Here is a 19,289-nt window from a genome sequence, read left to right on the forward strand (position 1 = left end):
CAAAGATGTAGTCCAAAGAGGCATGAGGAGCATGATCCCGGATTTAAACAGCAATCACGGAAGACCGAATATTGACACCGGTTTTCCAATATACCTTTGCTTTTAACAGTACAACCTCTGTGTTCTGATGAACGCTGTAGATATAAGCTATGGATGCATGAAAAGCTCTTTCCCAGGATTCCTATGAGAATTTTTGTGACACAAAATAGACACTGGATAAAAATTTGTCACTGGAAGAGGGATTGGTCAAAGATGGCCTTTCCTAATAAGCTCCTCATGCACCCAAAAAGAAGTAACAAATAAATAATAAAAAAAATCTGAAGTATAACTCCTGGGTTTTGGGGGGGTTGCTGGTCACTGGTGTAACCAAGAATAAATTTATCTCTCTTCCATGCATCTTTTTCACCTCCTCTCACATCTTTTCCACTCCTCCAGGCTATGAGGAAGCATTAAAAGACAACAAAATTTTCTCAAAAGAACATAAGCACTCAACTAGGTACATAAATTATTTATATACAGGACATTATCAAATGCACTTGTGTTCAAAAGCCTTTTAAAAATCTGATTCCTCCCTCCCCAAGAGACCACAGTATGACGAAGAAAAAGGAGGTTGTTTAGGTTTTCAAATTTACTGTTAACTTCCCCACTGGTTTTATTTCAACAAATGATTTTCCAGAAGTAATTAATTTAAATCAATTTTTAGAGGACCAAATTTACATTCTCTTACAAACACTTAAATATTAATTTAAACTACAAGCAAAATATGTTCCTTCCCAACTGGAAATTAAATTAATTGGACTCACTCAAAGAGATTATTTTTTTTTATAGTAATAAAATAATCTGGGTAACACTATCACTTTTACTTCCACATTCAGAATTTTTAACGTCCTTTTTTTCTGTTTGTTTTTTCTAACTATACAAGTTTTGCTCTTAATTTTTTTCTCCTCTTTTTTAGCTGGAGAATAATATATCTTATCTGCATATAAACTGATTTCATCATTTTGTTGCATTGTCCCAATTCTACATCCATATCACTAGTTTACTGTTATTTACCATCATATAAGCAATGTACCATAAATCTCATTTGTCCTTCCCTGAAAGTAAGATCTTATTTCAAGAGGAAGATAGTTCGATCAGTCAGATCTAAAGAATCCTGCATTCAAAAATCATTTAAAGTATAAACAAATAAATTTAATTTTAAGAACAATTTCTATCACTGCTGCTGGCATACTCACTTCTGTCACGCCTACGAAGAGAATGGCTCAGATGCAGTCCGTGTTAAGAAGCAATATTGTGTATCTAGGAGGACTGCTCTCTGCCAGTCCTGCGCTGTGGTTTACTATTCTTTGGTGGCTCGTGATAGATTGGTGGATCTGTTATGAAAGCTCACTCTCTGGAAACGCCCACTTCTATGACTCATCTTGGAGTTTCTTGCCTTTTTTTTTTTCATTCATGTCAGCCTTTGGTTGAAAGCCACTAACTAGGGAAATTTAGCTGTCTCATCCCTCTCTTGCATAGCAGTGGAAAATATTTGGTCTGTGACGTAACAATCCCCATTATCTTTCAAATATTTGAGATGGGAATTAAAAATTCTCTAACACAGAAATATATCACTAGTTATCTTCAAACTATTTAAAAACTAAATCACAGTGTTTTAAAAAAAATTCTCCTTTTCATACTCATCTAGGATGTTGTGAGGGAAACCCTAAAAGCCCAAAGGTCCTGTAGGTACCAACTGTAGCCAGTTCTACCAAGATATATCACAGATCTTCCACAAAAAAAAAAAAAAGATACAATATGTAGACATAGTAACTTCTGGAAAAGGCAGGAGTTTTCCCCATTTTCTTTAAATACCCAGCACACAAAGCCAATTTCTGAAGAGGCAACTTTTGTCAAATAGTTTAGATAACCTGATTTAGCATCAACTGCCATGCTGACAGACAATGAGGCAGGCTGTCTCCAGAGCCCATCTCCACAACCCTGTACGCTTTGTACAAAGAGCTCCTAGGAAACAAGTCGGCTTGCACCGAAGCTTCTCCACCCTTAGCCAGTCGCTCCATCTGTGCAACTGAACTGTTCCCTGCATCCACGCAGATTTGGGACGTTGTAGGATTTGTTCCCAAATGCTCAATGTTAAGATTTTCAAAAAATGAAGGTCATCTCACTGTTGGGTCAGAAGCACCAAAACAAACAAAAAAATCCAACAACAAAAAACAACAGCTACAAAAATACTACAGCACAGGACCAAGTTTTCCCACTGACCATCGAGAGGGGTCACCCAGGAAGGAAGAAGTGTTGTGTTGTTCCTAAGCCAGCAAACAGAGTGGAAAGAACTGAGCAGGAGAAAGCAGCAACAGCAGCAACTGCCACTACTTTAACACACCACCCTTCTTCACACCCTCCAGACTAGAAACCAGACTTGTAATACCACCATTCAGCTACAAAAACAGTACTATGGTCTCTCCCTCATTTCTTCACAGCCCTGAAGAGTCCAATCTATACCCTGTTGCAACTCCTGGCGCTACCTATAGCCCTACAGCTATCGCTATAGATTTATGTGTGTTCACAGACTACGATCCAGACCCCTGTCCCTGAGCAAGCCAGCTCTCAACAGTGAGAAAAGACACAGCTACCGAAACTCATTACTGCTTGTCCTCAAACCGCAGCTGTGGTTTTTTAAAACAAATCTGCAATCCAGGATCACTACAGTATAGATAGTATCTCTTTTCAGTCAGTCAGTATTTTGATCTAACAAGCCTGTCAGTCGCTGCTTTTGTTAATGCCAGCGATCCAGACGTAATCAGTACCACCACTCTGAAATGGCTGGGATGCCCTTTTCTTGGAAAGCTGAGGTTTCTGCTCTGTACCACTCCATCTCTGAAACTGTATTTGGTCTCAGTTTATTTCTGACTTCCAGTTAAGTAATGATACTTGCTATGATTACCTCTCCACCCACAGCGTGGCGAGCATGCAGTATATTATCCCTTCTTAGTGGGCCACGTGTTTCTCCTGCAAACAAAGGAGCCATCTATTACGTACGCATATCAGGGAAATGAGTTTTCTGTATGTTCGAAGCATTTACGCTCAGTGACTTGAATTCACCACCTCTCTCAACTGTACAACTGTTTCCTTTGCCATAGTCAAACTAAAGAAATTGCTGATTAAAAACTCTAAGTAGAAACTTCTGAAGTTCCTTTAAAAGCAGCTAGCTTGACACTGCCAGGAAATAAAGAATGAGTGAAATACTGACCAGACTCTACCTTGCTACCTCAAACGCAAGAAGGGCCCAGGGAAGAGTTGTGGCCACTGCTTTTTATACCTCTCACAGGAAAGATGAAATGGTGTTAAGCAGATACAAGATTAACATTTTATCTTGACATTAAGTCAAGTCCAAGTCCTCCGTTTTTCACTGCTCTTACGATTTCTAATACATTTTTGTGCAAGTTTTGGATTTTTTAATTAAGCTTTCCATAAGTAGCTTGTCTTGCTTTCCCCTCACTACCTCTTCACCTAAAATGAGGTCCTTGCTTCACTGTTTGTTGTCTGTCGCCATTGAAGCCTAACTTAATAAAGAACTTTAAAATTATCTTTATAGTGCTCGTATTGCTTCCTGCTTCCCATGCTGCTTATAGGATACTTAAGTATCACTTGTCAAATACATGCCATATACTGTACCAAATAACTATGGTTTCTGTTCAGGAAACCCTGAGCAGCTGCACACCTCCAGTTCCAGCCATTAGCAGGGCTGAGCATGTAATCCCAGGTTACACACAGAAACACACACACACGTACAGCACACACACACACACAGCCAGCCGCACAAGTGTACATAGACACGAACATTCTACGGCCTCATTGTGTTCCCCTCTCTGGCTGATAAAGATGAAGGTCCACTACTGGGAAATACATACATATATGTATATATATTGGGTTTACATGGCAAGGTGTTGGTAGCAGGAGGGCTGCAGGGGTGGCTTCTGTGAGAAGAGACCAGGAGCTGTCCCCATGTCAGACAGAACCAATTCCAGCCGGCTCCAAGACAGATTCATCACTGGCCAAAGCCGAGACCATCAGCAATACTGGTGCTGCCTCTGTCTCCCCTGTTACATCCTCCACAGACACACACCCCCAAAACCAGCACTCTCAGTCGACCCCCGGACTTTAGAATCTCTCCAGCAGTTGGCCTAGTCTCTCTGGTAGCCAGCTCTTACAGTTGTCTCACTCCAGAAATATACACGTATAAGTGGCTTCCCAGCTACTTAAACTTCTTGCCAGCTAGTTCAGCTTGGTATTTGCTACCAATCATGAACCAACACTCATATCCTCCACTTGCTTGCACCACAGACACACAGGTCCCTAGAGAGCCCTTCACCCACAAAAACTTAGAAATGGAGTTTAATGTTAACATTAACAGAGTGTGCTGACCAGGTTCGCAACATAACCAGACAAACACACTGATCAACAACCCCTTCACAGGCAACCTGTCCCTTTTATCCCCTTATCCCTCTATTTTCCCATGGTGGTTCCTTCACAAATCATCTTAAAACCTCCATTTTCTCCCCTGACCCCTACACCACCTTTGGTTCCTTCCCCCAGATTGCCCAAGTGGTATGCAATTGCAAAACGCTCTTTCCTTGCATTCCCCAAACATGTCCCATGCCCCCTCAGTCTGTGAGATGGTCCAGACAGCCTCTACTATCAGTTGACTCATCATGATGGGTGTCACCTCGGGAGCACAGGGCTGATTGCTCTCCTGTGAAAGCCCCCAGAGAAGCCTGAGCTGGGCCACCATTTCTCTGACTGCGTTATTGGGGTTTCCTTGCTTGCCATTGTGACCCCACACTCCTCTGTGGTTGTGGAGACAAGCTTTTTATCACGCACATATTTCAAACATTTCAGGCAAGACACATTTGTTTATTACATATAAATATTTACATTTTCTCTACTTGAGCTTTCCGAGTAATTTGTTACAAGTATTCCTGTTAGAATGTTTTACACACAGTTGAATAAACTGTGACTGAGAGGACAATCAAATTATATTCTAGCATCATAATAAACAGAAGGTTAAAAAAGGTTCAAATAGTCAAAGCTAGAGCTAGTACTAAACTCTTAATATACATAATACCATTTACATTGCCGTTCTTAAATATTAAGATAAATATTACTTGATTACACACATTTCTCTCAAATACCATGCTTTGTTCAAACATTGTAATTTTTACCTTTAAATACTTCTTAAAAATGATTTAATAAAGCACAAAATGCAAAAATACACTGCTAAGAACTTAATATCTGAATTAACGTACCTTTGTTACCAAGTTACAAGCCTCTCTGTTACTAGTAACTGTAGAGAGCACTCATCTCATGTGGTGCACTTAAACCTTCAAACTTCCATGTTTCGTAAAGGAACATGCTAAAGCCATATATATTCAACTTCTTTTCTAACAATGGCATCAGGTCCCACGTGATTAATTTTTTTGAATCGGCCAAGTCACCACTAAATTTTTCTACAATAAAAGAGATGGAGTAAAGACAATATCTGAACTTTAAAGTGATAGGTTGTATGTAATATGCATAATTTGTATACATATAGTCTAAAAGAAAGTATGTGTAAAAATATTTATTTTTTTTTTTTAAATAAAAGATCATTTGGTAGTTCACATCTTCCATATCCATATTAAAACAACTCCTAGCTATTAATCTTCCTCCTGCTTCCCACTTTCAGTGACAAAGCTGATAATTTCTTTGATACATGTGAAAACAACCACAATCTGTGCCACATCTCCAAGATAATTTCCGGTCAGCACAGCATATGTATGCAATTAACCCACTGGCACCTAGACTAAAAATAACTCAAAGCTGCAATAATATAGTTTGTTTTTCCCATACTGCACTTTTCGGAAATTCAAACACATCATCTCGCAGAGTACTGATGGTAGAGAATAATTTATTTTCTTTCTGATTTACATTATCTAGCAGCAGTAGTACCACTGTACCTAGGGAACTCAATCAGTTCCTGTTCTATTCCAATGATATAGTCCCCGCCCAAAACAAAATACAGTCTAGAATTATGACGACAGGCTATGGATGAATTAAAGAAGTGATAACTGGAATATCAGAAAGACTACATGAAACAGTTCACTGTTTGTCCAGACACCTTTAAAAGGCAGCAAGTACTTCATGAGCACAGTAAGGGAGTTTATGGAGAGGTTTTAAAGGGGCAAGTGGAAAGAAATTATGCATTTAATATGCACATGTGCAAATATACACATCAAAATAAGCATCTTAGGAAATGATCTCAACAGGAAGTGGGAGCCTGGATAAATGTTTTTGTGGATTAACAGAAACAGAAGACTCGATCTCAGCCATCTCCTTGGCCATAACATTGAGAAATCTCAGGAGCAGTCTGGCTACATGGGTCTAAGACGATGGCCAAGTCTAAGAGGACTCCTAGATTTCAGGCCCACATATCCAGGAGAAATGAAAGCAGTGTTTCAGCCATTTTCAGTTTAAATTAGAAGATGAACATTTAGGGGGGACTGGAGATGAGAAATTTGTGAAGCAAATAAACAGTTCAAGCCATTTGAATCAACTCCCCAATAACATGGTAAAGAATAACGACTGAAAGGAAACAGTGATGAGACTCTGGGACCCTTACAGAAGGAAGAAGGATGGGAGAAGGATGATGAAGTAAAGAGACAAAGTGATAATCTCAACTGCATACGAAGTTAGCCTCTAAACATGGTATATTTTTATCAGGGTAGTATCAGACTGTATAGCACAAGAGTGAACTATGGATTACATTTAATCCAGTGCCAGCAATTCAAGCACCATGTAGAATAAAATGGCAACTTTCAGACAAAGTCTTTGGACAGAGATATCTTAGTTGACACCTATTTCTGGAAGCAATAGGTGATCCATTGCAAATTCTCTATTATCTCATTGCCTTTATGCTCACTTTGCCCCTATGTGCACAGAAAAAAGGTATGGAAAAAAGCACTAACAATCAATTTACAGAATCATCCTTGCAGATAATTTTCCACTTTTTTGTTTTGTTATTGCTTACACTGTACACTTTTTAAATTTAGTATAGATGCGTTCAGAAGTTATCACACTGGGGTAAATTAAAAAAAAAATCCACTTACAAGCAAAAACAGAACAAGCATTAAAAAACATAAATAATTCAAGTAACACTTGATTTTCCTGATAACTACAAAATTGAGAAATGAGTCAGCGTGCCTCAAAATTTTCTCAAAGATGGAATAAAAGCTCATCTTCACAGATCATAAACAACAACATTGTATTGCCGAAATTTTAGTGTTTGTTTAGTATGAGTTACATTCTCTCCAAAGATAGACAAATATGAACACACCCTTAAGGAGAGAAAAGAAAGCTATGAACAATTTCTGATTTGAAGATACTATAACTCAGAAATATATATACTGCAGCTTTAAAATTTTAATTCTCATGATGTTCATTGCTAAGCAACCAAGTTTTCTTACTAAACACCTCTTTCAGCACAGTCACGACTGACTAGTAGAATTGATAATGTGATTCAGAGAAAAGAGTGAGGCAAAATTATCTGTATTTTGTTCATAAAGGACGAAACTGAAAGCATCTATTTACTTTTGCTGGTATTAAAACAGAAGGAAAATGTCTGCCCAGTAAGAAAGTACTGTAATATTTATCAAAACCACTTGGGAATTATTTAACAATTACTATTCAAATGACAATGACTATTAAAGAGCGAGTGCTAGAAATGCTCTGTTCAACGGCTGTTCATTTCAGCAGGACCAAAAGTATGAGAGAAGACACAACGGACTGAACAACTTTTGGTCCCTTATGACACTATCTTTCCACCATCTAAGTGTGCCCTTCAAAGGGCAACTATACGATGCACACATCTATTATGAGGAACAACCTCTAAATGAAAAACATTTTATTAATTCCTTTCATCAACTTTTCAGCAGCTTTACTTGTTTTCTATCATTGTAGATACTAAAATGCAAAGTTAAAAAAAAAAAAACAAAATAAAAAAACCCACAAGTATTTTCTCAAATGTCTCTCTCAACTGGATAATACATACGGATGACAATAATTCTACAACGTTTATTTTAAAGAGAGGGATTGTTTGTTTTACCTTGTATATTTTTGAGATACATGTAGTTAATAAGTGATTTTTTTTTAATAACACTCCAAGAAAAAAAATAATCTAACCGAATACTGACACCTGAAACGGTAACATCTAGGGGAGTTCCATAGCACAGCGAAGAATAAATATTGCAAATTTCTCCTTTTGTGTTTCTTAAACTGTAAAACAAACATCTTCACAAGAATTAAAAAATCTGGCATGTTTTTTATTACGAAAATGAAGCCCTCCATGGCTTCAGCCCTCCATGGCTTCATTTCACTAATTTATCACTAGCATGATTCTCTATACAGATTCCTCCCTGTAAAACAGGCATACAGGAAGAGGCATCTTTCTGGAAGAAGACTGTTCTAAACAATAGCTATATCTTTGATTACTGTGGCTACTTTTACATCATCAGGAGCTGACTGAAGTACACAAAGACATATATCCAAACTAATTTTCATGTAGCTAACTCAGGCACTAAAAGCAGCCAAATAATAACAACATGGACTTCAACACAAACTGCATAAACCCAGCACGATCCCAGGTTACTTGTTCTACAACACATAAATGAATGAAACCCATTCTATCATCTTCACAGCTCAACATGTAGGGCTGGTACACTATATATCTACTACAGCTATGCCTCGTGATCGCCGTGCAGACAGTATATAAGCCTACTAACACAAAAGCTGACAACTTCCTGGTTACACACATACCAATTACGGTAAATTAAGAGTCTAAAACCATGGAAACAATACGAGTAGAGACAAAGAGAAGTCTTTTAAAAAATGATTCAGTGTTCAGAGACACTACATCCAATAGGATCTTCAACACTGCAGTGTGCTACAGCACAGACCAGTGGTTACTCTAAAGACATGTTTTTCACAGTATGTTTTCAGGGTATGATCGTTAAAAACCTCTCCAACACAGGACTAATTGCCATTTTAAAGACATTAAAATTTGGGCCTGCAGCACACACGCATAAAAAAAGATGCATTGCACAAGTCTTCAGGAATGCGACAAACCAGTATTTATTAGGCATTAGGCAGAGGACACAGACAAAGACCAGCTCAAGACGCGTTGATGGCACTGGATTTTGGATTAGCCCTTAATTTCGAAAACCGCATTTCTACAGTGCCCATGAAAACTCAACACTCAACAGTGGTGTTTTCAAGGCATGCAAGACACAACCTTCTTGTTGTAGTCTTACTTCAGGAGCAGTACAGATACTACACTCTCCTGCTTGCTGCTCTGAATATTTTCTGAGGTAGTGAGCTATTTTATCTACTGAGAAAGAAGCGCTTAAACCTGACAAAGTATATGAGTCACAAATAAAAATGGTAGTTTTTTCTCATTCTAATTATACACTTAGGTGGTACACATCTGCTGAGACAGATTCACAACTGAAGGAAAGCAGAAAATATTTTAAAATTAACATTTGGGTATTTCAGCGTGGATTAAAAAATGGGAAGGGTCACGCTGCATGACATTATGCGCAATTGTCTTTTGCCCTTGATAGAAAGAAAAAGGGTTGGTGATTTGTAGCTATTGGCCCGTGTGTTTACACACCTTGAATCACTAGATTTCCATATTTATCATTATTTTAAACAGAGATAACAGAAATACATTACAGTTTACATACACATAACATAATAATGCATATGTTGTAATTCAACAGGAATTAATCACTTTAACCAATTTATTTTTTGAACCTTAGAATGAATTAATTTTCAGTATGTAACAGATGTGGTAGCTTAGCATATTTAATTTTCATTTACTGTGTCAAGTGTAGCAAGACTATAGGAAAACAGAATAAAACTGGCAATGCAGAAAATTTTCCTATTTAAGTTGGCCATTTTGAAATTAAAGTGATTCCATAATGTGACGCTTTTGCAAAAACAGTCAGAGTTTCAAGTGCACCTCTCAGTAATGTCCACAAGATCATATGACCAAGCACTCGGAATTTTTCTAGCAGAACCTGGAATAAAGAATTCTGCCCTTTTTATTCCTTTTAAAACTGTACTTTACATAGCTTTAAGACTGTTCTAAGAGCTTTTATACTTAGCAAACAACAGTCATATAAGCATAAATCATTAACAGATGTATCACATATATATTCTGATATAGCTTCCATAAAAAGACCAAAATACATAAGAGCCACTCAGTGAAGGAAAACAAGTATATCGGGCTTTAACCAAGATAAAAGCAGCTGGGTTTTGATGCAAATATCTGGCATTTACATCACTTACACTTACTGTGTTTGCTGAGGAGTGAGGAATCTTCCTTATTTAAAAGGAATACTCCTATTTTAAGAAACTTAAAATGAAATTATGTTCAAATACTTTTTGGACTTTTTAATCTAATAAATTAAACCACCTGATTTCTCCGTTCTAGAAGAGATGGTCTAAATCAAAGAGCACAGATCTGCAGCTCCTTTATACATTTAGAGACATGTATAATCAGTATTCCCAGAGTATGTACTAAATCAAATAGCATTTCTAACAGAAGCGTTAAAATGGCAGATCAGAGTTTTTAGTCCCTGGATAATTAGAGCCGTATAAATGACAGCATTTTGATTCAGTTTAATGGATTTTTTTCTTACCTTACTATGCAATGTCAGTCTCAACACGTTAATGGGAAGTTTCAACACTGTCATTTTGATGAACAGAGAAACCTTAAATTTCAGCAAATCAAAGGCCTAATATTGTATAGTCTTTTATCAAGCTAAACTCAGAACACCACCAAGAAAAATATTTTACTTTTTCTCCTCATTATGACTTCTCTAACGTAAAACACTGACACACATTAAGTCTAAAGTAAAGCACTAGCAGGTAACACCAGTAGTGAACATCTCATCCTTAAAATTAATATTGAAATCACAATTGAAAAATAGCCTCCTGGCTATGGTTAGTAATTTTTATTCAGAAGCTTCCTCCTTTCTGAGTCAATTGAGATGTAGTATTTTAAAAGAAAAGCAAATTTGCCATTTCTGTTCCTGCATCTGCCTCTCCCTCCCTCAACCACCTTTGAAGTAGAACAATAAGGAATGTGACTTAGCACACTTCTGGTACAGAGGCAAAGAGCAAAGGAAGATTTTCAGCGTTGACTCACCAGTTAAGATGAACGTAATCATCATCACCACCCAACCTTGAAAGGGATGTTCTTTCTTAACAAATGCTGAGGGAACACTTGTAATGGTAGAAGAGGTTTAGCTGTACAGAAAGGACTGAATTTGAGGAATCCACACACCAGAATATATAGAACTAGCAATGGCCTTTCTGATTCTTTGTATCTTTTTGTGCCTACATGTGTCCTGTCTACCCAGAACAGTGAGGGGGAAAAAAAAAAACCCGCCCATATATACATACACACACAAACACAGATAGATACACTCATATATATACATACGTTCTGAGTCTGTCCATGTATCACTTAATACATTTCACAGACCAATTGAGAACAGTGAAATAGAGTTCTTCCTTCCCAAATGCTGCAAAAACTTAAGTCACCCAGTTGTCCTTCCTCACGAACTTCTAGCCTACTGTCCCTGAAATCCCTTTACCACAGTTGGCTCAAATGATAAATGCTGTGTGAGAACTATGGCAATTCAGGGTCACTACCAATGATCTAAGGTAAGCCATTGAACTAGCAGATCAGTTAATTTTCAAATTTGATGAGAATATCTATGGGTATGAAAACCTAGATTCGTGCAATCTTGCCATGGACTCCAAACCACACCACCTAAGCTAGGAACCTACTTGCCCATGACTCTTCCCTCCAGTAGGAAGAGGCTGTTGGGCTCATGCATATCAGCTGGAAAAGGCATTGAGTGGGGTTTTTTTTGAGGGGGCAGTTAGGGGAGGAAATGTTTGTTTTTAAACACAGATCAAGTTTACAGTGCATCTCAAAAACATAATTGTACCTGTGCAAACAGGAACAAGGTCCTTCCTGCAACACAAAGGCAAGAAAGAACCATCATGGTAGACAAAAATATCTTATATAAGTATTGTCATGCAAGAAAGTAATTGTGCAACTATCCCCCTAAGGACCTCAGTTTCTCATTTTCCATTTCAACGTTGCTGATGTTTGGCTAGACTACTGGACAAGGCATCAGAGAACCATAGTGTCGTTCAGCGATAACAAGACATTCAGCTAAATTACATCCAAGAGCCACTCCTTACTTCCCAGTCTGTGAAAGTTAATGAGCACAACTCTGCAGATCTTTTTTTGACTGCCCTTGATGATAACTCCCTTGTTCAGCTTAGAAGAAATGGTACTGAGTTACTATGCTATTATGCTCAACCTCCCCATAACAAGAAAGACACTAAACAGAAAATCATAGCACTTTGAGGTCTTATTTCTGATGCAGCAAAGAAGGTGCTCAGAACTTCATTTTTCTAACTCTGCTCAAACTGTAGTACTACACATCACAAGCATTAGGTATCTGCCCTGCAGGATTGTCTCACAAGTTTGAAGAGTATGACTGAACATCCGTGGCGCTTTTCCATGGTTGACCTTTCATAAAGGATCCAGAAATTAACCTAGAGACCATTTCAGACAATGCCAGGAAAAGAAAAACATTATCCTGTTAACAGACAACGGGGAAATGAGTAAAAGCATTGCAATTATCTAGAAGTTTGAGAAACCATGGCCACTTCTGCAAATCCAAAATTAAACCTATTAAACACTAAGGTCGCAGTACATTTGGAACATTAAATAGAACACTCTATTCTTTGCTACGCAAATATGCGATCAATCCCTAGGCCTGAATTTATGGCCTTTACCAAGACTAAACCTGCAAAGAAGTCATTTCGCTTTGGTGATGACTATAGGGTTTAATTCAAAACATACGATAGAAACAATACCATAGAACAGAAAACCTGGTAGAAAGATCTCCGTTTTCACCTTATTCTTAGCATATTGTGAAGTTTTGTTAAACTGAAAAATTACACTAAGATACTACAATATCAGTGTTTGAGGTACTTCAAATTTATTTCAGTAAATACTTCAAATGATCATTGATATCAGTATTAGACTGATTAGTATTAAAAGCAAGTTGTGTCTAGCATATCACATAAATAGAGGGCCTGAAATCACTTGTGATGGAGTCAACTACAAATCAAGCGTGAACTGAAGACAAATACGAAGGTAGTATAGAATTTAAGCCTCTTACCTCAAATTTCATTCATTTTGTCACACTCATAAGTATGAATTCAAAGGGACAGGATGGGCATAGTTGGAATTATAAATAGAGGAAGTGGCATTTTAGGTTTTTCTTAAGATAGACGATATGTGTATGGAGTTAACCGATTTCATGAACTAGAAAGAACAGGTAGTGCTGAGCATAAGACAAGCATAAAGTACAAGCCAGACATCTAAAGGGAAGAAAACTGAATATTTCTATTGCATTGGGTATTCAACCATACTTCCTGAGACAGAAAAAAAAAAAAAAAAAAAAAGATGACAGTAAATACACGTTCAAAAAAAGGTGTTCTAACAATAATATAGTACCTCTTTCCACCAATCTTCTCTTTCTAACAATCTTAAGCAGTTACAGCTAGCATTATTGCTACTCAAAACGTCTGTTATCCCCACCAAGGCAACATTTACACTTCAGTTGACAACAGGACGTAAAATAGAAGCAGAGCATTAACCCCATAAAAGATTACCGGTTAGCACTTCCTTATAAACTGAGATTGTGTATTCAGTAGTTCTAAAACCAAAGCAATACACTGGTTTTCCTAATCCACATTCTGATAGAAGGCCGTTTGGTACTACCTGCTCTGCAGATTTAAATGACTCATTAATGCTCTGTGAAGGAAAAAAAAAAAAAAAAATTGTCATTGTAGCTAAGTCAGAGACACATCAAGGATGTGATGCATCTTATCATCTTAACTTACACTAATTCTAATTTTGTAATTCAACACTTAGAATGCTAATTTGATGGACTAAAGCAAATATCTCATCCAGAAGCGGTCTTCAAGAAACCTGAAAAACAAAGGGTATTCTGTTTCTAAAGGTCTCAATATACTGGGTGGACCTTCACACGCTCCGCTATCCAACAAGAGGCAGGATGTATACTCCGCTGTCAGCACACATGCTTTCTGATAAACTCAAACAACCCTTTAGAAGCTACTAAAAAAAAATAAAATGCCAGAAGCAGAGAGAGACACCTCACTCAGTAAGCATCAAACAGTACCTTTACAGAAAGCAGCAGGAAGAGCTTAAAGGCATCTTGTGACTTTAGATTTTCACACCTGTTACCTTGCTTTTGCAAAAACAAGGCAGTCCATCGCTAATTAGGTCTGCTTTGAGCAAAGCGTTGGTCTAGATGACCTCCTGAAGTCCAACCCATGCTAATTTTCCTTTTATTTTAAGATTCCTTCAGTGTTATCGTGACAACGCTGCTCATTTGCAAGGTGAGGAAGCTGGAAAGTCGTCTTCACAAAGACAAGAGAAAAAGCCTACCGCTTTGCTTTCAAAAATTAAAACAATAAATCCCTATTGTCCAGCTATTTCACCTCTCCCTTTCTAAAGGGAGATCTATGTATGGACTAGGGATGAGAGAGTAAGTTTTTTTGGTGGGTTAGATTGTTTTAGGGGGTGGGGGTTTGTTTGCTTTTTAGATAAGGACAACATAGAAAGGCAAAGACTTGGCACAGAGTCCGAAATTAGTGTTTGATCTTCCAAAAAAAAAAAAAAAAAAGGAAAAAAAAGAAAATGGGGGAGGGAGTCAGAGGGGCAATCGCATGTAGTTTTTAGTTTAAAATTCTCAGACTTAGTTTTGACTTTATGTGACTTGGCCGAGGTGTCCATGGGCTCATTAAAGGAGCATATATGTTAAATTTCTTGTGTTGATACTTTGCCCCTGTTACAACATTCCTCTCCAGACAACTGAAACAGAAGTTGACGCAGATAATCAGAACAGATTCGGACAATCAGAACAGATATTAATGTTGATGAGGGGACTCTCACCAGATGGACTGAACGTGAAAAGGAGCTCTTATATTTCAGCTATGTAACCAACAAGCACCTTGGCCTATGCTAGGATTTGTAAAAGGCTTTAGTTATACTGTACCATAATATCCAAATGAAATTCTAGAAGAGGCCCACAACAAACCACGTAAAGCCTAGGTTTTATGTTGACATAGTGATTCAACCTGCTTTGCTAGCAAGCAATGTCAAAAATAACTCGTGTAAGAAAATGAAATACAATAGCTACCTTTAAAACTCAAAGACACTTAGCTGAAGTACTTGCTTAAATATAGAAAGAACATATACATTTGAATCAAAACTGCCAGCTAATGCAGGGTTTTTCTTATTACGGCCAATCATCTCATTAATAATTTGTTCACCTCAGAACAATAAAACTACATCTTCAGAGATGCTATACTGCTTAGCTCTGCACTTACAAGTATGCTTCCTAAATCTGAAATATGCCAAACGCAATATTACATACCATGGCATCAGAAAGCCCTGATCTGTAAAGACGGTTGTGGTATTCTTATTCCAGATGAATTATCTGTGTTACCATGAATATTTTCTATCAAATATAGCTTATCAACAAGAAGGGAATTCACAGAAATTTAAAAAAAAACCCAAAACATATGTAAAGAATTTTGAAAATACTAGTATTATTACTCAAACATGCTTTTCATTTATAATGCCTAGAAAAAAATAGCCTTTTACAATAAACTTACGAAAAATGTTTCTATATATAAAAATATATATTTGTCCAGCCACTTACACATGGCTCTTCAAAGCCCTTTATGTCTAGCAGATTCCATGATGGAAAGAGGACAGTTTTCTCAGGGATGTGTGTGAGGTCTAGGTAGCATTATAGCTTTTTTTTTTTTCTTTTTTTACATTATGAGGTAGACAAATCAATACATCAAACTACTGTACAATGTGGCAACACCTGGAAACTTCTTCTGAGTTTATAAATTACATTTCTTCACCTTTCCAAGCCTTGCTTCCATAACTGAACCTACCTTATTCCCAAAAGCTCCAATGCTTCTGCTCTTGATGTAAACAGTAAGAGTGCAAGTAACAGAAGCAATTTGGTTTATTTCTATTATTCACAGATCTATAGATTAGAATTATAAGTGTTTAAAAAAAAGTGACATTTCAGTTGCAAACTGGCTAGGAAAGTCAAAACCAGCAGATGTCTAGAATGGAATAATTTGTATTGGAAAAGGCATCCAGAAAGATCAAAGAACAGAAAGCAAGAACTTGCCTCATTCACAGCAGTTGACAGTAAAAATTTACTTTCTTACTAGTTCATCTGCACATAAAGTGTTAATTGGTATCCATTCATCCTCTTAACACCTTTTGTTTCCATTCTTTCTGAACAGTGAGTTTGGATGCCATTAAATTTTCTTTTCCTTAAATACTTCTCTAAGAGGTCATTCAAATGAAATCGATTTAGGAAGCTTTACAGATCCCTTCTATTAAAACTCAATAAGCATTAGATCATTTTAAAAAACAAACAGATCACGGGTCCATAAAATGTCAACAGCCACAGGATCGATATATGGAAAACATATGACAGTGAAGAAGAAAAGACATATTCCAATGGCAGTTAAATTGTTCTAAATGTGAAGATGACCTTGACATTTCCACTAACCCATTTTTCCAGCAAGAAGCAAAAATAATTTTATAAGTGACATAAGCTACCCTTGTGAAATACACCTTTCAGTTCTACATGCCACAGTCCGTTTATAACATCTGACAAGCAAAAGACATATCTCATCAATAAAGGATACTTTCTATACAAAAACAACTACCTGACCGACACATCCATTTCAATAAACAAACATACCAAGCATAAGAAATCAGATGGACCACACTCGGGATCAGGTGGAAATCAGATGGATCAGATGCTGCATGTTCCCAGGCACTCAAGAACTACTGATACGCATAATGAAGGTTCACAAATGACCAATATTTTAATTTTCTTTCTATTCCTACTTGCCATTTATGACAATACATGCTAATCACTGAAACACATTGCAAGATTTAAAAAAAAAAAGTAAAAAACTATCACATGTATCTCAATAAACCTGAATTAATTTAGACCCACATTTATCACCTTAAAATGACATAACATAGCTTTTGATTCAGTTTTACTGTTTGCTAACTCGTGAGGGAAATACACAGCTCTTATGAAATATAACCACAGGATTAAATGACAATTACACGAGCAGACAGCTATGAAAATCATCATTTTTAAATGAACTGATTAATAAAAGTATCTCAAACCTCATGCATACTGCAGTCAGTGACCAGTTCCTTATTCACGTTTGGACTATAAAGCAAAATGGAAGGATGCGAGTAGAGATCATCAGGTACCACCTACAGAAGTGACTTCCTTATTTCACCACCCCGCTTTCGTTAATGCAAGTTTCTTGCTACCCTTCCTACGGTCAGACCCTGAACGCCTTCCTTGGCAGTGCGCTAAAGCAGCCTTCGCGGTCCCTCCTCGGCACCTGCAATTACTAAATGAAACCAGGCGAATTTCTCCGGTTCCCTACCCAACGGCCCAGGCCATGGCAACCGCCTCCTGGACCCGGAGCACGCTCCTGCCGCAGCTGCCGGCACCACAACGCCGGGTCCCCGACAAGGTCCCCGAGAGGCAGCACCTGACGCGGGGCGGGCCGCGACGGGCCACGGACGGCGGCCACGCCGGGGGGAGGGAGACGCCGGGCCGGGCCAAGCCGCCGCCCCTTCCCGTGCGCTCCGGGCGGCGGGGACAGCCCCGCGGGGTAACCAAGGCCGCGCGGCCGGGAGCGGCGGCGGCCCACCGCGTAACCGGGCCGGGGGCGCGGCAGGAGGCCGCGCCGCCAAGGGGCCTGGAGGCCTGAGCGGCAGGGGGCGTCCTACCGGCCCCGCCCAGCACGCAGACAAACCCCCCCCCTGCCTGCCGCTGCACCCCCCGCACCCTCACCGCCCCCCTTCCCCCAGCCGGGGCCTCACCCGCTGTCGTGGCTGCAGACACCGCCCGCGGCTCCCTGCGAGAGGCGAGGGGCGGCGGGGCTCGGCGCGGGCCCCACTCTGGCCGCTCCCGCCGCATGGAGGGGGGAGGGCAGGCCGGAGCGAGGGTAGAGGAGGAGGAAGAGGAGGAGGGTGGCGGAGCGGAGCCAGGGCGGTCCGGGGTGGGGAAGGTGCGGGAACCGGCGGGGGGATGTCTCAGCGCCGGCGGCAGCCCGGGCCCCGCTGCCTGCGCTTCATCCCCGCTGCCTGCGCCTCAGCCGGGCCGGCGCCGCTGCCCGCCCGGGCGCCGTCGCTTAGCAACCGCGCGCGGCCCCCGCTGCTGCTGCCGCTGCTGCTGCTGCTGCTGCTGCAGGCGCCCGGCTCCTCGCGACGCCCCGCGCGCTCCCGCAGGCAGCGCGCGCCGGCCTTCCCCCCCCTCCCCAAGCTCCGCGCGGGGGCGGGGCAGGCGCGTCCCCCTCCTCCTTCTCCTCTCCCCCTTCCCCGTGGATTTTCCTGCCGTTTTGAAAACAGCATTTCTTGGAAACACGGGGCTTCGCGTGCTCAGGTCCCGGAAAAGAAGGGGAAGAGGGAGACGGTTTCCCGTTGTGTTTGTGTGTTCCCCCCCCCCCGTGGAGATCTGCCCCCCCCTTTGCTGACGCAAGGTTGGGGAGGGCAGGTGGATGGCGGGCAGCGTTGGTGAAAACACGGTGTTTTCCCCGTTTTGCGGATTACAGGGATGGAGGGTGGAATAAAGGACTAAAATCCAGGCACGGCCAGGCCCGCCTTCGGAACGGGCCGGGATTCACCTCCGCGGAGACGTAAACCCGCCGCTGCTGGGACGCGGGCGGGCGCTTTCACACACGGGATTGACAAAATTTGCCAATGGTTTCGGCTTTGCATAAATTTGACCTGTAAAGGCTAGATGCCGTGAAGATCTCCTGGCTAGTGTGTGGTGCCAGCGCTGCCGATGGCTGCCTTTGGCTTCCCAAAACGTCCCGAAACCAGTACCGGCTTTCCCTCGAAATACGACGTGGGGCAGTACGATGGGGGTGGCCCAGCTGCCAGGAGAAATATTGCAAATGTGACCGTTTTGAAGGCTCAAAACACCACTGTGATACAGAAAGGATCCGTATCTCTTTTAAAAACTCCGGAATTTAAAGCGAATATCACAATTTAGGAGGCA

General features: G+C 40.0%; 1 protein-coding gene across 3 annotated transcripts in view; it reads right to left on the reverse strand.

The window, feature by feature from the left end:
* Positions 1-18,598, reverse strand: part of ZC3H12B (zinc finger CCCH-type containing 12B) — a 31,327-nt gene extending 12,729 nt beyond the window's left edge. Inside the window, exon 1 of one of the 3 annotated variants that reach the window (XM_063345668.1) lies at positions 18,110-18,598. The gene's annotated coding sequence lies outside the window, so the exon portion shown is untranslated. Of the gene's footprint in view, positions 1-17,395; positions 17,515-17,667; positions 17,773-18,109 lie in introns of those variants that run through there. The other 2 variants (XM_063345670.1, XM_063345669.1) reach the window with 2 other exon arrangements.
* Positions 18,599-19,289: the final 691 nt, after the last annotated feature.

This window comes from Chroicocephalus ridibundus, chromosome 9 (genome assembly GCF_963924245.1).
Source record: "Chroicocephalus ridibundus chromosome 9, bChrRid1.1, whole genome shotgun sequence".
NCBI classification, from domain to species: domain Eukaryota; kingdom Metazoa; phylum Chordata; class Aves; order Charadriiformes; family Laridae; genus Chroicocephalus; species Chroicocephalus ridibundus.